At 42.8% G+C, this 19,373-nt stretch overlaps 1 protein-coding gene across 11 annotated transcripts in view; it reads right to left on the minus strand.

Moving 5' to 3' along the window:
- ARMC2 (armadillo repeat containing 2) overlaps window positions 1-2,653 on the minus strand; it is a 79,510-nt gene extending 76,857 nt beyond the window's left edge. For 8 of the 11 annotated variants that reach the window (XM_027693555.1, XM_027693577.1, XM_027693530.1 and 5 more), the window contains exons 1-2: window positions 2,443-2,565; window positions 2,003-2,055 (exon numbers count right to left, since the gene is read on the minus strand). The gene's annotated coding sequence lies outside the window, so the exon portion shown is untranslated. Of the gene's footprint in view, window positions 1-2,002; window positions 2,056-2,442; window positions 2,566-2,596 lie in introns of those variants that run through there. The other 3 variants (XM_027693572.1, XM_027693521.1, XM_027693585.1) reach the window with 3 other exon arrangements.
- Window positions 2,654-19,373: the final 16,720 nt, after the last annotated feature.

Here is a 19,373-nt window from a genome sequence, read left to right on the forward strand (position 1 = left end):
AGCAGTGGAGTGTTTGAAGCAGTTATCCAGTCAGTCCTCACAGGAAAGGGAAAGTAGATTATCATTCCCTATTCTCCCAGCTACTTGGAGTCAAGATTTTGACCTTAGGTGGAAGGTCTTCTGTGTAAGCCATATGTCTGATAGTGTTATTATCCAGCATACGTGGAAAAAAGTGCTGTGGATATACACTGAAACATAATCAACAAGAATACAAATCAGAAATGTGAATTAATTCACATTTCTTATTTTCTGATCTATATATTTCAATTCACCTTGATAAATTTTTAAATAAATCTTCTCACATAATCTAATCTATTACATTTGACCTCTGAAGGACAGAGTTTTCTTTAGTTCTTAAAATGGATTCTGTCCTCTGACACTGAAATATGTATTTTATGGGATTTACATATACCTTCTTCACAGTTAAACTAAGAAGCAACCTGAGAGACATAATGTGTTTCTGTGGAACAGGACTATCTCCAATAGAATAATAGGACCACAGAACCAGAAGCTGGAACAGATCCACAAAGGTTTTGTTACTTCTGCTGGAAACTGCAAATTTTCTATCACACAGGTACATCTATTTGCCATGGCTGAGACCAAACTTTCATTATAATAACTTTCTCTTGATGCTTTCACATCTCACCTGTTTCTTTTAAACTGGCAAAGGAACTTTTCTACTAAAAGCTTAATTAGTTAATCCTACCATTTGAGCACTGTTACCCGCCCTTCCAATCCATTATAAAACAACACTCAATTACAATCACAAAGGGAACTTGACTTCATTTGAATGCTTGACTGAGCTCACTGCTGCACTGCTGCTTCACAGGAGAGGGAAAGCATAGCCTTTCCCTGCAGCTGGAGCAGGGAGGCTGGCAGAGGGCAGCAAGGGGAGCAAGGCAAGAGGTGTCTCAGCGGGGCACAAGTTAGCAGAACCCTGCACTGGCCCAAGGAGTACGTCAACTTGCGTAAGGCAGCGCTGTACACGCTCAGATTTGGCCTAGTGACACGGTACCAATAAGCTTTCTGATGATAAGCCTCCTAATGATAAAGACACCAGAAGCTTTCTTGGCTTTGATGAGCATAAGGTACCTGAGTCATTCAACTGCAGCACCAAAGACTCATTTTAAATAAGTTGCAACAGCCTGCAACAAGCACAAGGTAGATGTATAGGATAAAGAGGAAGCACAAGAATGGAAAAGAAATGACTGTACTGGCTGCCCAGCACACAATCTGCTTTTACCCTTGCTTTATACGAGACTAGTTCAGCCTGGTTCTGTATTTATTTGTAAGGATTTCTATTTTTTCTGTGAACTCTAGGAACTTTTAAAAATAAAGTATCTTAGCTGCAAAGAAATAATTCCAATTATTAGTGCTTCTCTCTGAAAATCCAGCAGCGTACCCATTTTGCTCCCCAATCCCAGCAAGAGACAGACAGAGGGACTGCTACAGTGTCAATGGGGACAGCACAACCACTGCTGTCACCATTTCCCAAGTAGCCTTTAACTTGCACAGATGCAGATCTCTCCTCTGACTCTCCATTGGAAAGATTATCACAGCAGTGTCTGGAAAGCCATACTTGGGCTCTTGTCTTTTTTCCCCAGTTGTTTACTCCAGAGGTCTGGTCTTTGCTGTACAGGAAGATCTGAAAGCAGCAGATAATGGTGTAGGATCAGAGAACCCTAGATTAGTCCTAGCGATGTCTGTACCCTCACAGCACTTAAGTCAATCAAGATGAGAGAAGCACAGCTGACTACATCAGATGCCATACTGGCTCCACCATCCTCTCTCCCAGCCCAAAACTGGTGTCATTTTATTGCTAGGGTGAAGAGTGGGTATCCTTGCAAACACAAAGCACACTGAGGAGAAGCCCCGTACTCAAGTTGTAGTAAATCTCCAGAATAGTTAGCACACAAACATTTAGGTTTAGTAAGAATATGCAAATAATAGCTATTACTAGACATGATTTTAAGCACCAGCAATTTAAACACCAGCAACTTACCAATCACAACTGATACACTTTCAGCTTGGTGAAATTTTGAAGCAGAGAAATCACTATCAGAAAGAAACGAGAACAAAGTTAATCAGAATGAAGTCTGCAACCCTTAACAGAGCGAGGTTTCCAGTATAGCCGTGAGATAACATCTCCAAGAGGAACTCCCCAAATAAGCAGCACCTGTGGAGTAAAAGCGGACCCAGCCCAAACCCGGCAAACAAGCCTCTCCTGGGAACGGGGCACTGCCAGCTGCCGGGAAACGGCACAGGGGTTCTCCCTCTCCGTCCGCTTTTCCAAAGCCTCCCGCCCAACTTTCATATATGTTGGAAGGGACCCACAAGGATCATCGAGTCCAGCTCTTAACTGAATGTCCCATACGGGATCGAATGGCCCCTATGGGGATCGAACCCACAATCTCGGTGCTATTAGCACCATGTCTAACCAACCGAACTAATCTCAGGGCTAACTCGCCGCACAGTCCGGCCGTCCGCCACAGCCCGGCGAAGCGGCATCCCCGGGCACAGCCACCGCCACCGCCTCCGCGGGGCCCCGGTCCCGCTCATCCTCCCGCCCCGCCGTTCCCATAGCAACAGTACACACCATGGCGCCGCCGGGACGGGGCCGAGGCCGCAGCGGGGCCGACCCAGGAGCAGGCCGAGGCCGGGGCCGGGGCCGGGCGGACCCCTCACTACCCTCTGCCGGCGGATGCCGCGGCGCCCGTGCCGCCGGTGCCCCCGCGCTCCCTCCGCCGCCGCCGGGGGGGACCGGGCACCCCGAGGCGCACGCGCGAGCGCCTGCGGGCGCCTGCGCGGCGCAGCCGCTGCCTGAGCGGAGCGGAGTCCCCGCATCCCAGCGACGTCCCTGCATTCCAGCCGCGGGGTCTGGGACGGGTTGTGCCGCAGCGTTGGCCCGTAGGGCGGTGGTTTTCTGGTGGAGGGCGCTTCTTCCCGGCCAGTCCTGCCTCACGTTTAGCGATAGCGGCTGGAAAAAGCCCAGGGTTCAGTTGGCAGAAGTTACTTGGTATGACCTGTTGCCAGTTTAGGACTCTCTAAACACAGACACGGGGCCCAGTTCAGAAAGGAGACATTGTTTATTCTGCACAGAGTGCAAGGTGGAAGTTTTCCCCAAATCAAGCACTCCAATTCTCGAAAATGTACAGAATCATAGAATCATGGCTCGGCTTCGTGAACGAAGATTTGGGAAGGGCTCTACCCACATTTGTTACAAGCACGCTGGCGGCTAAAAAGGCCAATATGAGATAGGCAGGTCCGATTGCAAAAGGCACAGCAGAAGGACTCCTTAGGTGGAATATTCTGCAAGACACGATTCTTCTGCGTTGTCTTTTCTCCTCAAGAGTGATCCTGCGTGCTTTCTCAAAAGCATCAGCAGCGTTAAAGATAATGTGTCTCCAGACCTCCCGACTGGAGGCCAGAATAGACCAGTTATGTTGATCAATATGGCCAAGGCTGAGGTGTTGTTTCAGGGAGTCCTTGTATCTCTTCAGGGCTCCTCTCTTGTGGCAGCCGGTGGCAAGTTCACCATAAAGCAGGATCTTAGGGAGGCGGTGATCTTTCATCCTAGAGACGTGCCCTGCCCAACGCAGCTGTGTTCTCAGCAACATGGCCTCAATACTTGTGACTGCTGCTTGTTCTAGAACAGACGTATTGGTCACATAATCTGACCAGTGGATGTTTAGGATTGTACGGAGGCAGCGTTGATGGAAGCGTTCTAGGAGACGCAGGTGGTGACGGTAGATGACCCATGATTCGGATCCATATAAAAGAGTAGACAGCACAATGGCTCTGTAAACACTGATCTTGGTACTTTTCTTCAGGTGTTTATTTCACCAAACTCTTTTATGGAGTTTTCCAAAAACACTATATGCCCTTGCTAACCTGTTGTCTATCTCTCCGTCAATCTTACTGTCCAAGGAGATGATGCTACCTAGGTAATTGAACTGCTGGAGTGATTTGAGCTCTGATTCGCCAATGGTAATATGGGTATGACGAAAGACTTCCTGTGGTGTGGGTTGATGGAGAACTTCTGTCTTCTTTAAGCTGACTTCCAGCCCAAAGAGCTCAGCAGCCTCTGCAAAGCAGGATGTTAAATGCTGCAGAGCTGCTTCTGTGTGGGCGACAAGGGCGGCGCCATCAGCATAAAGCAGCTCCCGGACAAGAAGATTTAAGGTCTTAGTATGGGCCTTCAGTCGCCTTAGGTTGAATAGGCTTCCATCGGTACGATATCGAATGTAGATACTGTCCTGATCATCGAGGTCTGCCATGGCCCTTTGGAGCATCATGCTGAAAAAGATTGTGAATAGGGTTGGTGCAAGAATGCAGCCTTGTTTCACATCATTGGTAATTAGAAAGGGCTCAGAAAGTGCATTGCCATATCTGACTTGGCCGCGCTGATCCTCATGAAGTAAGATGATCATTTTAAGGAACTTGGGGGGACATCCTAAACGTTCCAAAATCTGCCATAGACCTTTTCTGCTCACAGTATCAAAAGCCTTGGTGAGATCAACAAAGGTTACATAGAGACCTTTGTTCTGTTCCCTACGCTTCTCTTGCAGTTGTCTGAGAAAGAGTCATAGAGTCAATTAGGTTGGAAAAGACCTCTGAGATCATCAAGTCCAACCTATGACTGAACACCACCATGTCAACTAGACCATGGCATTAAGTGCCACGTCCAGTCTTTCGTGAAACACCTCCAGGTACAGTGACTCCACCACCTCCCTGGATAGCCCATTCCAATTACACTCTACACGCACTTTAGCAAACAAAGACATTGCAGTTCATTGGCTAGTTCTCTTATTGATTCATATTCTACCTTCTATTGGTTAAATTATTCTCTTGCTTCTCATGCTAATTACTCCACATGCTCAATCTTTCTCTTCTTTTGAGTCAGTGGGTTTCTTGAGTTGGTGGTCTGTGGTGGTCTCAATCTCCCACTGCTGGACCCAAGAGGCTGTGAAATGGCACCAATCCCTTGCATTATAAGGGATCTGTGGCCAACCAGGTGACAAGAGACGCAGCACGACACAATAGACAGATAGGTGACACAGAAGGAGCCAACACAGAAAGACCCCACACAGAAAGACCCCAGACTATTCGATAAAAGCCCAGACGGTCCTTAGTTCAGGGTCCCTCCTTTGAAATTATGAGGACTGACAAGGCAAGACTGTTTCGCAACCCCTTTCTCATTCTCTGTAACTCTCTGTGCAAATTGTTAACTGTTTCTGACTCTTGAGGTGTCAGCATCATTGTGATAATCTTCTCTCTGAGCCGATTCACGCATTGGAAAGGGAGACATTGAAAGTTTTCCACAGTAAAAACCAGGAGTCGCAGTCACAGTGTAGCAGCAGCCACAAACCCTCATCCCATCCTTGGGTCATTCTGGTCCGGCACTGAGGGTTGGATTGCTCCCTTCAGCAGCTCCCTGCCAGGGCAGAAGCACTGTCGCATCTCCCGCTCACCTCCTGTTCTCTGGAAGGCCAAAAGGTGGACATTTTCACACTGTCTGTAGCAGAGCTTTGCATAAATGGGTCCCACAGGCCTGATAGCTTAATTGGAGTGGCACAAAGGGGTCACTTGCAGTGACTCCCCCAAGCTGCCTCCTGGCAAGGTCCCACCAGAAATGCATCCACCTCCAGGTTTCAGGATCTCAGTGTCCTGGTGCACCAGATGCTCGCTCAACAGCTTCCTTGCATGCCTCCTGTTATCGCGGTGGGTGATGTGATCATGACTCGTATCAAAAAATCTCCAGATATGTAACAACAACAAAGACAGGCCTTTTGGGGCAAGTGGGTTGTTCATGACTGACAAGGACAGTCTTCGTTTGCTATCTCTGAATGCGTTTTGAAATTTATCTAAAAATTGCTGTAGGAGGGTAGTTATTACCTCTTTGTGAATAACAGAAAAACACAACAAATACAGGCCCATCTGACCAAGCTTCTTCCTTTATTATGTGCTTCAGATATATCTAAAAGCACTCTCCAAATAAATGCACCTTGTACATATACTTATATGTAAACATATATATATATATATATATATATATATACTGGCATGAAGTTCCTTTAACTAGTTGCTTGCTAACCTAACTTTTAATTTCTTAGGTTTGTTAGACAAGAACCCTGTTGATATTTTAAATTTAATTTGTCTTTCTGATTATTATTATTATAAGTCTTGTTATGCCCCTCTTTTCTACAAAAATACCATCTTCCAGTTCTTTTTTTATTCTGACAGGCGTTATGATAGCAGTAAAAAGATCTCCATGCATAACTCTACCTGGTTTACATAACACATGCCATTATCTCTGCTAACTTCTACTTTATCTCTAATTATTAGACATCTAGTCCTCTTTCTTCTGCAGCCAAGTTCAATACCTCAGAAGTAATGAAAATCTTGTTATTACTGTACTTGCTTTTCTTTGTATATTCTTCCTTAAAAGTGAAAATAATCTGTGCGTGTGCATGTGCATGCATGCTATTTTGCAGATCAGTTATCTTCTTCTCTGTTACTTTCTTCTGCACCTTTCTTTTATGAAAATAATGCAAGGGAAGTTTCACAGAAAAGTGTTTAGATCTGTTTCTTAGTAAAGCCAGTTTGAATCTCTTTTTACTGTTATCATCTCATCATTCTTTAGTCAATTTTTAAATCCACCCAGTTAAACCCACTCAGCCTTCTTTCTTGGCTTCTTCTTTAATCCTTTTCATATGCACATTATTTTTCCTCTCTCTATTTTCTAGATCATCAAATTGAAGAGTTAAATTTTATTCATTTTCTGAGCTTTGGCAATTATAGCAAATATTTATTTTGTGATCTCTCTGCTCTGTCTCAATTGTTACAACTTTCTCACTTAAATCCTTTCTCTTATGTGCTTTTTATTGAATGAACTCTCTCAGCACCTATTTTAATTGCAGGTACATAATTAAATCTTATTTGCAATAACAGTGCTTTAGGATGGAAGTATCATCAAAACATGTAAACTGACTTGGTCTAGGCAAGCTAGTATTTGCTCAAGAGATTGCTGAGGTGAAAGGAATGTGCTCTGAGCATTTCTGCCTAACTAATGAAAAAATACAAAGTATCCAATTATGTCGTATTCATTCAAATTACTTCTCTTTTTTATTTTTTTTTTTTTAATTTGAGAAACATGAAAGGGATTTTGTGCTGGTATCCAGTCTCAATTTCCAGTTCTGCTAACTTAAATCTGTCTAGAGATGAAACTTACCTGAATATCCAAGCAAACAAGGCCTATATTTCAGTGCAATTCAGAACTAGTTAACAGTGTTAAGCACTTTGCCTGCTGAGTGTTCATTGATTACACTTGCTGCTTCCAATAGCTGACCTGTAAAAACAGCTTCCAGTGCAACTTGAGCAACACAAGTGGCAAGGCAGTCCCCATGCCCTTGTATTTCCTTCCTCTTTTTCAAAACAAAACAACAGTCCCACCCCCAATCTGGGCAAAAATCTTCCCGTCATATTCAACTTTGCATAGACCATCTGGTATGTGATGTTAAATAAGCTCTGTGTTTCATACCACTTGTAGCTCATTACAAAGGCAGGTGGAACAGTTAATTTTACAGCAGTTAGAAACAACCCCTATACTAAGTGGCCTAGTAGGTTTTATAAAACAAGTTTATGAAGATCTCCATTATATGCAGCAGGGAAATCTGTCACTAGAAAGAGTGCTGAGTATATGATGAGATGACTAGTTGGTGGATAAGGGGAGAGTGGTGTACACTGTAAGTAAGGCTTTTTGACTGTCTCCCATTACACCCTGACAGACAAACTGATAAATATGGGGCATTAGAGTAGATACAGAGCTGCACTGAAATTGGCAGAACTGCAGAGCTCAAAGGGTTGAAATCAGCAGTACAAAATGCAGCAGAAGGCCAGTCATCAGGATGCACCCTCAGCAAGTTTGTTGATGATGCAAAACTGGGTGGAGTAACTGGTATGCCAGATGGTTGTGCTGCCGTTCAGAGGGACCTGGACAGGCTGGAGAACTGGGCCAAAAGGGATCTCAAGAAGTTCAACAAAGGGAAATGTTAAGTCCTGCACCCAGGGAGGAATAACCCCATGCACCAGTACATGCTGGGGGCCAACTGGCTGGAAAGGAGCTTGGCAGAAAAGGACCTGGGGAGCCCTGCTGACACTTAAGTTGAACATGAGCCAGCAATGTGCCCTTGCTGAAGAGGTGGCCAACAGCCTCTTGGGCTGCATCAGGAAAAGCATTGCCAGCATGTAGAAAGTGGTCCTTTTCTTCTGTGCAGCACTGATGAGGCCACAACTGCAGTGCTGGGTCCGGTCACGGGCTCCCCAGTACAACAAGGACATACTGGAGTAAGTCTAGTGAGGGGCCACTAAAATGACTAAGGGATTGGAGCATCTTTCATATGAGGAAAGCCCGAGAGAGCTGGGACTGTTCAGCCTGGAGAAGAGAAGGGTCTGGGTGGGATCTTATCAGTGTGTATAAATATCTGAAAGAAGGGTGCAAAGAAGATGGAGACAGACTTCTTGGTGGTGTCCAGTGAAAACACAAGAGGAAAAAGGCACAAACTAAAATACAGGAAACTGCATTTAAACATAAAAATAAATTTCTATGATGAGGGTGGTCAAACGCTAGAACAGGTTCCTCTTAGAGGTTGTATAGTTTCCATCTTTGGAGGTATTAAATATCTGATTGAAAAAGTCCATGAGTGACCTGCTCTAGTTGGCTGCTTTGAGCAAAGGGCTTGGCCTAGATGATCTCCAGAGGTTACTTCAAACCTTATTTATTCCATAGTAGATGTAATTTTTTTTTTTAATTCCTTGAAATCTTATTCAGATTTGACTGAAATTTTAGATTTTGGAAATAGCTGTGATCAATCTCTAGCTTCCATTGCTTAGTGTGGTCTGGTCACTGCATCCTGCAAACTCTGCACCTTACCCTTTCTTGGACCAGCACTTGATTCCTTCCATGCTCACTGTTCAGTCCCTTCAGTAAAAAGCTGAGATTTCCCAGTGAAGTTACACTAGCTTCCCAAGTTAAATACCCCTCTGTTGGTATGTTTGTGCTGACACATGGCATGCAAGGACCTCTTGTACCAACTAACTAAGCATCATGAGCAAAATACCAGCTGTACACCCACTATGCAATTGTCCCTACATCAATGAGTGCTTTCATTGATTTCGTGATATTTCTGCTGCCTCTGTCAGTGACTGGAAATCCCTGGCTTATTAGCAAAATGTCTGCTTTTCTTCTAGTCTGCCTTTTGATGCAACTAGACAGGCAGAGCTCCACATGACTTTGGTGCTGCCTCTCAGTTTAAGACTCAAATTTCTACAGCCAGAGCTGGAATGGATATTGGGGAAACAGCCTTTTTTCAAGAACAAATAGATTTGGAAGAAAAATATGAAGATTATGGAGGCTGCAATCCAGTGTAAAGCCTAAAAGTCAAGATAAGAACAAGTACTGGGTGAAGAAGAAGAAAGGCCGTTTTTTTTTTCTCACAAGATACAACCTTCAGTTTAGTGATTCCAAGAGTTTCTTTTATGAGCATTTTGCTGTGCAGAACTTACGATAGCTCTGCATTCATTATGGAGCATACTGAGGTCGGACACGACACTTACCATTCACAGAAGCCTGTGGTGAAGAATACCAAGAACTGGCTAAATTTGAAGAGATTGTTGGGGACAGAGATGTGGATAAAGTCAAAACGGTTAAGATGTAGAACCCTTTAGGGAGCTTGCTGAACACACCTAGATAATAGAGGAAGGGAATAGAGCTGGTGCATTAACATGGTGATCTTTTTTACTTTCTCAAAGTCTCTACATCAGCATTCCTTGTCTTCCTCCTAACAGATTCTCCTGTCAAATTGTATCTATCAGCTGCTGATGGAAAGGAATATTAAGAGTACTGAAATATTAGTATTTGGCAAAAGTTCAAAAAGTTGTAGGATCATAAAATGATTTGGGTTGGGAGGGACCTTAAAGATCATCTAGTTCAATCCTCCTGCCATGGGCCAGTATACTTCCACTAGACCAGCTTGCTCAAAGCTCCATCCAACCTGGCCTTGAGCACTTCCAGCAGTGAGACATCCACAACTTCTCTGGGCAACCAGTTCCAGTATCTCACCACCCTCACAGTAAAGAATTTCTTCCTAATATCTAATCTAAACCTGTCCTCTTTCAGTTTGAAGCCTTTTCCCCTTGTCCTATCACTACAGGTACTTGTAAGAAGGCCCTTTACAGCGTTCTTGTTGGCCCCTGTAGGTACTGGAAGGTGCACCAAGGTCTCCCTGGATCCTTCTCTTCTCCAGGCTGAACAACCCCAAGCCTCTCAATGTGTCTTCATGTGTACAGGGTGCCTGCAGACCACAGGTGCTCCATGTCCGTAACATGTCAAACTCATTGTTTGGAACTCACCTTACACATGTGGTTATACACAAGTCCAGCAGATTCCATACATACATATGGTCTCTAAGCTCTGTGTGTCTTCTATTCACCTATATATTCTACATGTATGATAGCTATCTAAGGAATGCAGTTGTCTCTAATATCTGGAAATGTCATGGAGTAAAACCCAAGCACTGCCACTGACTCAGTGTTGAATTCAGGAAACCGGATAAAACTCCATTCAAATGGAGGGACCCTATTAGACTCTGAATGTTTTTTGCAGGAGACTGGTAAATTTAAATTTTGTGGGTTGATGGATATGTCTGTTATTTTTTTCCAGTTACAGCATTTTTGTTTTTACAAACACCTTTCCAACCAGAACTGCCTTGTCCCATTGCCAGAGCTGGCCTTGTAACTCTATTAATGACAACAGAATAGATGGGAAGGAAAGCATGGGCTTTCTCACAAACAACACTGATATAAAATGCTGTCTAGAGAGACCACCACAGAGAAGCACTGCTTTCATTTGGGTATTCAAAATAAGATGGGACTGAATTGGACATAAACCTTATTTACTGTTCCACCACAATCAGCAAAGCCCATTGTATCTCTTACTTCCAGTACATTACCCAGCATAAAAAGACTGTGCAGCAGGAAGTACTTGATTTTGTGTAGCTTACTGGAGTTTGAGCACTTCAAATAATGCCAAAACATCCAGATTGGCACAGCTTTCCAGAAAGGTGGCACCACCTATTTCCCCACTGTCTCCTCTTTAAGCAGCTCTTTAACTCAGGGTGAATGTGCTGTGAGGATAACACAAACTTGACATCCAACCCTGAAATTTTCTTGTATCCAGTGTTTATAGTATGTCTCGAAACTACAATTTGTTCTTGTACTTTAGCAAATACTTACTGCAAATAGTTAGCTCCCATTCATAGTTTCTATGTCCCACTTATCCACAGTGCCCAATGTTTTAGGCTCCTCTTTGGATATGAAAGAATCCTTTCATCTGCCCTAAATGAACTAGAGAGCTCTGCTGTTTGATACAGTCTGGACTTCTGGCAGTGAGAAATCTGCAATATGGAGAAACAACACGTATAAAAATAGGTTATTGCACAAAATAGAAGAATTTTTTTTTAAATCTGACCCAATATTTACACTGATTTTGTGATGGGACATTGTATCTCACAGTATACAATGGCAGTTCCACAATGTGCTGCAAAGAATTACCAGAAGGCAACACGAGGTATTCTGGGTCAGCTTCCAATAATGCCAGACTTCTTTTGCTGATAAAAACCTGATGATCTGAGGACACACTGCAGCTTTAAAAAACAGCCAAATGTGAACACATCCTGCCAAAACAGATATGTCAGTAGCACATGCCAGCAGAACTTCTGCCAGTAAAACTTTCTAGTTCAAACAAGGCCAGAAACAGCAGCAACAGCAGTTACACAGCCTCGGGATGCCTCATGAGCAGAGTTCCTGGTGGCTGCTTTCACAGTGGCAGCAGTGCAAGAGTTGAGGGAAGAGCCCAGCTGCCCTTCTCCTCCAACACCCAGGCCAACATACATCATAGTCTGTATCTCCTCTTCTGTAGGCTCCTGTTGCCGGCCTTGTTTGAGCAAGGTGGTCTTATGGCTGAAGTTCTGCTAGCATGAAGTCTTGGTATTCAATGGTTAATCTACAGAAGATTTCTTCTTTGGTCCAGTTACATTGGCATTACACAGCACTTCTCTCTAGGCTGCAGAGCAACTGTCCATCTTTGCTTACTCACCCTGCAGCCCCCTCTCTGCAGTACTGTGCCAATGCAGTAAACCCAGCTTCCAGTAGGTAATTTTCTGCTAAATGATAACAAAATGGCATCTACGCTCTGCTGGAAAAAAACCAAGATCTCTTTCAATCTCAGACTGATCAGCAGCACAAATGTAGGGTTAGACACAGCTGAGACAGGTATGAGCTTCATTTTGGCTGCGGTAAGTGGAAATTTTCTTTAAATTTTTTGACAAAATATTATGTCCTTCAGTGGCAATCACTTTGCAAATACAGTGTCACTTTTGCAGGGGAAAAAAAAATTACTGATAATTATTGAACCGTGCACCACTACAGACTTGGGGCCAACCTGCTGGAAAGCAGTACTGCAGAGAAAAAAACTGGGGATCCTGGTGTACAACAAACTGTCCATGAGCCAGCAGTGTGCTCTTGTGGCCAAAAAGGCCAATGGAATCCTGGAATACATTAGAAAGAGCATTACCTGTTTCCCACGGCAACCCCGGTCGCCCCCCTTCTCCTGCACCCACGAGGGAAGCTGCGTTGTTTTCTTGCAGGGTTTGTTGCATTTCCAGTATTACTAAAACGTGGCTCCAGGCAATGTTCGCATGGATGGCTGCTTTATCATTAGAATTCGCAGCCATCCAAATCTGTCTTCCCAATAAGTCCCAATCTTTAGATGTTAAACAAAACGGGAGCTCAAAATCATTCTTTGCCATAACTTTTGAAAGGCATTTTAAAGCTTTTTTGTTAGTAGATTTGCCGTTACAAGTCAGTAAGTCTTTCAAACACTTATAATTCTGTTTTTCCGCTTTAGAGAGAGATTTCCCCTTTTTTTTTTTTGGTTTTTTTTTTTTTGTTGTTGTTGTTTTTGGTTTTTTTGTTTAAGTTAAGTTAAGGGAATTTCCCGGGCCTGCTCCTACCTGATCTTCGTTGTCAGGGAGGTTGAGAGATATTCCAACAGACTGCTTTCCCGAAGGTTTGAGTCGTGGTGACTGCTGTCTGCCAATATCTCGACCGCTTAGGCACCGGTGTACCATCGGAATGCAGGATCGCCCCCTCCTGTGTTTTGAAGCTGCTCGTTTCTTCACAGAAGAGCTTAAACAGCCGCTACCTCACCACGGTGGCACCATTTACGGTAGATGCGTTGGAGGGGGAGATCCTTCAGGTTTGCTTCAGTCCATTACCTGAAGGTGTATGCCCTTCCACCCTTCCCCCCACCACATGGCCCTGAGACCCCACAATGGAGCACTCACCAGACCACCAGGGGAGAGACGGACGAAAGAGGAAGTTTATTGAGGGATGGGGGCTTATATAGCCCTTGGGAGGGTCAAAGGGGACCAATCACAGGTGAGGGGGTCACAATCAGGTAAGGAGTTTACAGCCAATAAGGAAGGGGTTAACAAAGGACCAATGGGAGCACCTTGGGACATCTTCCCAGGACACTCCTACCTGAGAGATAAGGGGTCAACAGAAGGTATCGGGGAAAAGCAGTGACTCTGCAAAGAGCCATCTTAACATGAGTTCAAACAACATTAAAAACTTCTGATTCACCAGCCCATCTTTGGCAGGACTTTTTCCATGTATCCATTGCTACAGAATCCTGGAATGCATTAGAAAGAGCATTACCAGCTGGTCAAGGGAGGTGATCCTGCCCCCCTACCGAGCGCTAGCGAGGCCACATTTGGAGAACTGTGTGCAGTTCTGGACTCTGCAGTATAAGAGAGGTATGGAGCTCCTGGAGTGGGTTCAGTGGAAGGCTACAAAGATGATTAAGAGACTGGAACACCTCTCTTGTGAGAATAGGTCAAGAGAGGCCTGTTCAGCCTCAAGAAGAGATGACTGAGAAGGGACCTTATCCATGTACATATCTGAAGGGAAGGGGTCAAGAGGATGAAACCAGGCTCTTGTTGGTGGTGCCAAGCAATAGAACAAGAGGCAATGGGCAGAAACTGATGCACAGAAAGTTCCACCTAAACGTGGAGAAGAACTTCTTTACTGTGTGGGTGACTGAGCACTGGAACAGAATGCCTGGAGAGATTGTGGAGATATTCTAGAACCCTCTGGACACAATCCTTTGCCATGTCCTCAAGGATGGCCCTGCTTGAGCAGGGAGGTATGACCAGATGACCCACTGTGGTCCCTTCCAACCTGACCCATTCTGTGATTCTGCGAAAGATTTTCATTGATTTTGCTGACGCTGAACTCTCCAACTGGAATAAAAAATAAAATGTGGGTAAGGGTTAAGAAGGTTGTGAATCAAGGCCCAGTGTTTCCTGAAAGAAGAATGGTATGGCTGCACGAAGTGGAAAAAGGAGGAGAATGTCATCTCAGGCATTGGGATCATCTTCTCTGGGGAAGATGTGATTTGCAGGAATAGTAGGAAAGTGAAAAGAAATTAAATATAGGACTGGCTAAAGGGTAAAATTGACTGCTAGGGCAAAAATAACTTTAAAACAATTGTTTTAACTACTGGAGTCAAATGCATAGAAATAATCAAAGTGACCACTACATCATGAGTACAAATCTAACGCTCCAAATTTTTATAGCTCTAAAGAGGTATGTACATGAATTTATGAAAATCCTATTTTATTAAATAGGTGTTATTAAATTTTTGGTAAATTCAGGTATGAAATAGTTCTGATTTTTGAAGATAATACTTTGGAAAGTTTATATCCACTAGGATCTAAAATTTAATTTCCACTGAGCTGAATTGTATTTCCTGCAAATGTGACATCAGAGAATTCGGTTCCTACTATAGTGATACCTGACTTTGAGTGGTATTTTACAAAGAGTTCCTCAAGGATACATCTCCAGTCATATTTTTATTCATTACCTTAAAATAGGAAGATGGAGTTTTGTTAATGAAATTTGCTGATGACACGGAAGCGGGAGACATCATTAATAAGGAAAGGGACGGCAATATGATACAGGAAGACCTGAATAACATTGAGAACTAGAGTAATAGAAATGGAGTGAAACTTAATAGTGCAAATTGGAAGCTTGTGCCCTTCTGTACTAATACAAATTTCTATCATAAGCTGCAAGGTCATCAGTTCAGAAACAGAAATATGCAAGTTGTGCCTATGCAAGTTAATGACTGGCTTCAAATGTTAAAGGGATGTGAAAAAGGCAAATTTGATCCTAGAGTCTACCGGGTGACATATTTCAGTAGACAGTGCAAGTGAGTGTCTGGAGGAGGCAGTGCTGAGAGCTCCTCTGTAGCTCACTGTCATCCAGAGCATCCACATTCAGTAGAGAGGGACTGAGACTGGGATGAGTGCAGAGAAAGGTTAGTGAGACTGATTGAGGGACAAGCCTATCATGGCATAAGGCTACAGTGGCACAGCTTGTTTATTCTGCCAAAGGGAAGGGTGAGAGATTCTCTTCATATCATCGCTTTAAAGAAGATAAAGAGCAATTTATGCTAAAAGGCAATGTTGATTCAGGAACAAATGAGCATTATTTGACCTGGAAAAATCAGAATGCAAATATTTTAAAAGATTTAAAACCACTGGTGAAGTAAGATTCTGAAACAGCCTTTCAGGAAGACTGGAGGAGTCAAAAACCAAAATATATTAAGAGCTGTATTAAAGTGGTATAAAAAGAATGGGTTGAGGTAGTTGCCAGAAATAGCTGGAACAGAGATCCAGTTGTCCCATTCCTCTGAAAAATTTTGAAGTGATTTAGTAGCCATTCATAAAAAACACAGAAGTAAACATCCTTCATTTCTAAATGAGCTCTGCATTAGCATGAATTAGATAATTTTTTGATTGGTGAGCCATTTCTTTGTTTTTCTTGGTAATATGAATAGCAGTACTGCTACCAAGGAAAAGATGAATACCTGTGGAATTTTTTATTTCCATCTACAGAACTAATATTTCTCCTCAGATATCACTGAAGTTATTAGAGCATTACTTTTCCCAGTAGATTGTTTGCAGGCCAGTCGCCTGCCTTAGTCAAAGAGAAAAGCTCAGGAAAAAGGCAGCATGACACTGGGAGCCTTGAAAAGAAAACAACTGTTTTTGCTCTGTGTGTGTATGTATGAATCTGTGTGTTTTCTCTGTTATGCTTTGTTGTGCAACAGCAATAATCTCTATTGCTTTGTAGTATACTCAAAATAAATGGCTTTTTAGATTGATTACATGCCTCAACTTTGCTTTGGCTATTAATCAATCTCAGCAGCTGTTTATTGCTTTGTACATTACAAAGCAATAAAGATTATCCTTTAAAGAGCTGTTAATGCCTCATGGAAAAGTTTGAAAACCATTATTTTTAGAAATAGTACTGCTGATATGTAATTTTCTGGCTTTTCTTTCTTCCTTACATGTTATTTTAAGAGAGCTGTGTGCTTGTGAAACACACAACCAAGTGTCTACCATCTCTGTTGCTTCTTTGGATTCCTTTCCATTGCATCATATTTCTTTCCTAAATTGCTAAACACAGTGCTTCATAGCTGGCAGTGTTTTGTGTGATGGTCCATATTCATCTGAAGTCAGCAATGGATTTTGCATACAAGGGAACCATCCTCAGAACATACCAGTATCAATACTATTCCTGTTCTTCCTCAAGGGTTTTTTTTTTTTAATCAAGTACAAGTTTTAGGGTTTGCCTACACTGAGAAATGAACCAGTGAAAATCTAACAATGTATTTAGGAATGCAAAGCTCTCTTTGTGGACACTTCTATTCCATGATAAATAAACTAAGGAAAAAGGTATTCTTTGTTATTTTGGAACACAAACTTTCCTGTGGGGACTGATACTCTCCTACATACAAAGATGTATTTCTACTTGTAGAATTACACTGGGAAAAACACCCACTTTAATTTCTGACAGCAACTGCAGCCCAAATATTTATAGATATTTGAGTGATATTCGCGTGACCTTGTCACTGTTGCAGATGTACACTCTTCATAATTGTGCCAAGCCCACCTCCTTTTGCAACACTGCTGGCCTGCTCAGCATCACCTCTGAAGAAAGGCTGGGCTGCTCTGTATTTTTACAGCTGCTGTTTTTCATCACTTCTTGTATTCTACAACCTGTCCCTGAGCACAGAAAGGAAGGATTGGGTGAAAGAATTATTTTTCCTTCTGTCCTTGTTTCTATGCCCAGTAAACCGCAATCTGTTCCATTCTTTCTGTCTTAGGGAGATTTATGGTCAATGTTAAACCAGCAGCTTAGGTTTTGCAAGCTTTTCTGTGGTCTCCTGTCAGTGCAGTCTTCAGTCATGATGTAAGGAAAACCATCCTAGTGGTGAGAAACTGTTAAATTCAGTTATCTACTTTTTCTACTTAGAATATCAACAAAAGTCCGGGGTGTGAGCAAAATTTTATAATCATTACCCTCTCCTTCAAAATTGGCTGTTATCTGCTCATTCTTATCACAACCACTAAGACCACCAATTAGCCACCGGTTGATGCTGAACTTGGTTCCAATTTCATTGTCATTAATAATAAAAATGCAATAAATACCTGGAGATAAGTAGAGATATCTCACATAGTAGTAGTGTAACCTAGAACATTGTCCTGGTTTCAGCTGGGATAGAGTTAATTTTCTTCCTAGTAACTTTTACTCTGCAGTGTTTTGGATTTAGGATGAGAATAATGTTGATAACACAGGGATGTTTTACTTGTTGCTGGGCAGCGTTTACACTAAGTAAGGCCTTTTCTGCTTCTCACACCACCTCACCAGCAAGTAGGCTGGAGGGCACAGGAAGTTGAGAGGAGACACAGGCGGAAACAGTGACCCAAACTGGCCAAAGGGACATTCCATACCATATGGCATCGTGCCTAGTATATAAACTAAGGGGAAAGCTGGCTGGAGGCTGCTGCTCAGGAACTGGCTGGGTATCTGTCAGTGGGTGATAAGAATTTCATTGTGCATCACTTGTTCTGCATATACTAATTCTATTTTTTTTTAATTTTACTTTTTTCCTTTTCAGTCCTATGAAACTGCCTTTATCTCAGCCCATGAATTTTACTTTTTTTTACTCAATTCTCTCCACCATCCCACTGGAGTGGGGAAGAGCGAGCGAGTGGCTCTGTGGTATTTAGCTGCCTGACAGGTTAAAGCACAGCAAATGTGCAAAAGCAAAGAAGAGAAAAGACATACAAAATGGCAATATTAATTTGGTGACAGGAAGCTTATCTGAGGATAAATGTGATGCCTTAAGCCCATAATGATTTTCTTATTTTTCTACCTTATAAGTTTTATAGGTAATAGAAGTAGATTTTAGAAACCCTTTCTCCCTCCTCCCTGTAGCACCCCTTAGTTTATACATTCCATACTCCCTATATCACCCTACCCCCATATCCAGTAGATGATGTTTAGTCTTTTAGTCAAGGTAAGCCTGTCTTGTTTGGAGAATGCTTGTATCTTGGCCTAAACCGCAGGACAGAGTCAAAGAACTGGGTCACCCTGCTCTCTGTACGCTGAAGATGACGAAGATGATGAAGAGGGGGTCCCAAAAAGCACCCCAGACCCAATTCCGAGAGGCGGGCCAGGGGGTGGACCAGGCCAAAAGTTAGAGGATGGACACACTTGGGATTGGGCAGATATTGCTATAAATGTAACATCTTGGGCACAGCCCGGCGCGCCGTGTAACATCTCTTGCCTTGGCATAATTAAACCCTTTCTTATCTCACCCCAGCTTACGGCTCCTGAATTTTTTTCGTAACACCAGCTGAGCAGGCATCAATGCAATAAAAGGGAAACACAGTGAAAAAGAGTAAGTAAGCATGAAATGGTGCATGGAATCCTTCTTTCTTTTTCCTTTTAATTGACATCTATTGTAAGGATTTTTAAATCATCAAAATATTCCTGGAGGATACAATTTCACATTTTGTTAGTAGATGAATGCAGCCCATTCATGTTATGAGTCTTCAGTTTTGTAAAATTAGTTACAGAATTAGATCCTGCGGACTGACACATGTGAGAAGAAAAGACTCACACATCTAAGAACAGCTATTTTTAGTAGGTGTATAAAGTGGAATGGATAAATAAAGTAGGTAATATGCCGTGATGAATTTTCCTGGTGAACCTCATCTACAACATCTAGAGAACTTACTGTAGACAGAGAGTATGTAGTGGAAGATAACTTATCTTTTGAGACATCACCTGTCATCATCCCTTTTTCTGAGGACAAGATATAGAATACAGGCAGTGCAAAGAATTGCTCTTAAATGATACAAAAACTCCCATTCAGCAAGGCTCAATAGAATCAAAAA

This window comes from Neopelma chrysocephalum, unplaced genomic scaffold, assembly GCF_003984885.1.
Source record: "Neopelma chrysocephalum unplaced genomic scaffold, ASM398488v2 Primary Assembly neopelma1_23, whole genome shotgun sequence".
NCBI classification, from domain to species: domain Eukaryota; kingdom Metazoa; phylum Chordata; class Aves; order Passeriformes; family Pipridae; genus Neopelma; species Neopelma chrysocephalum.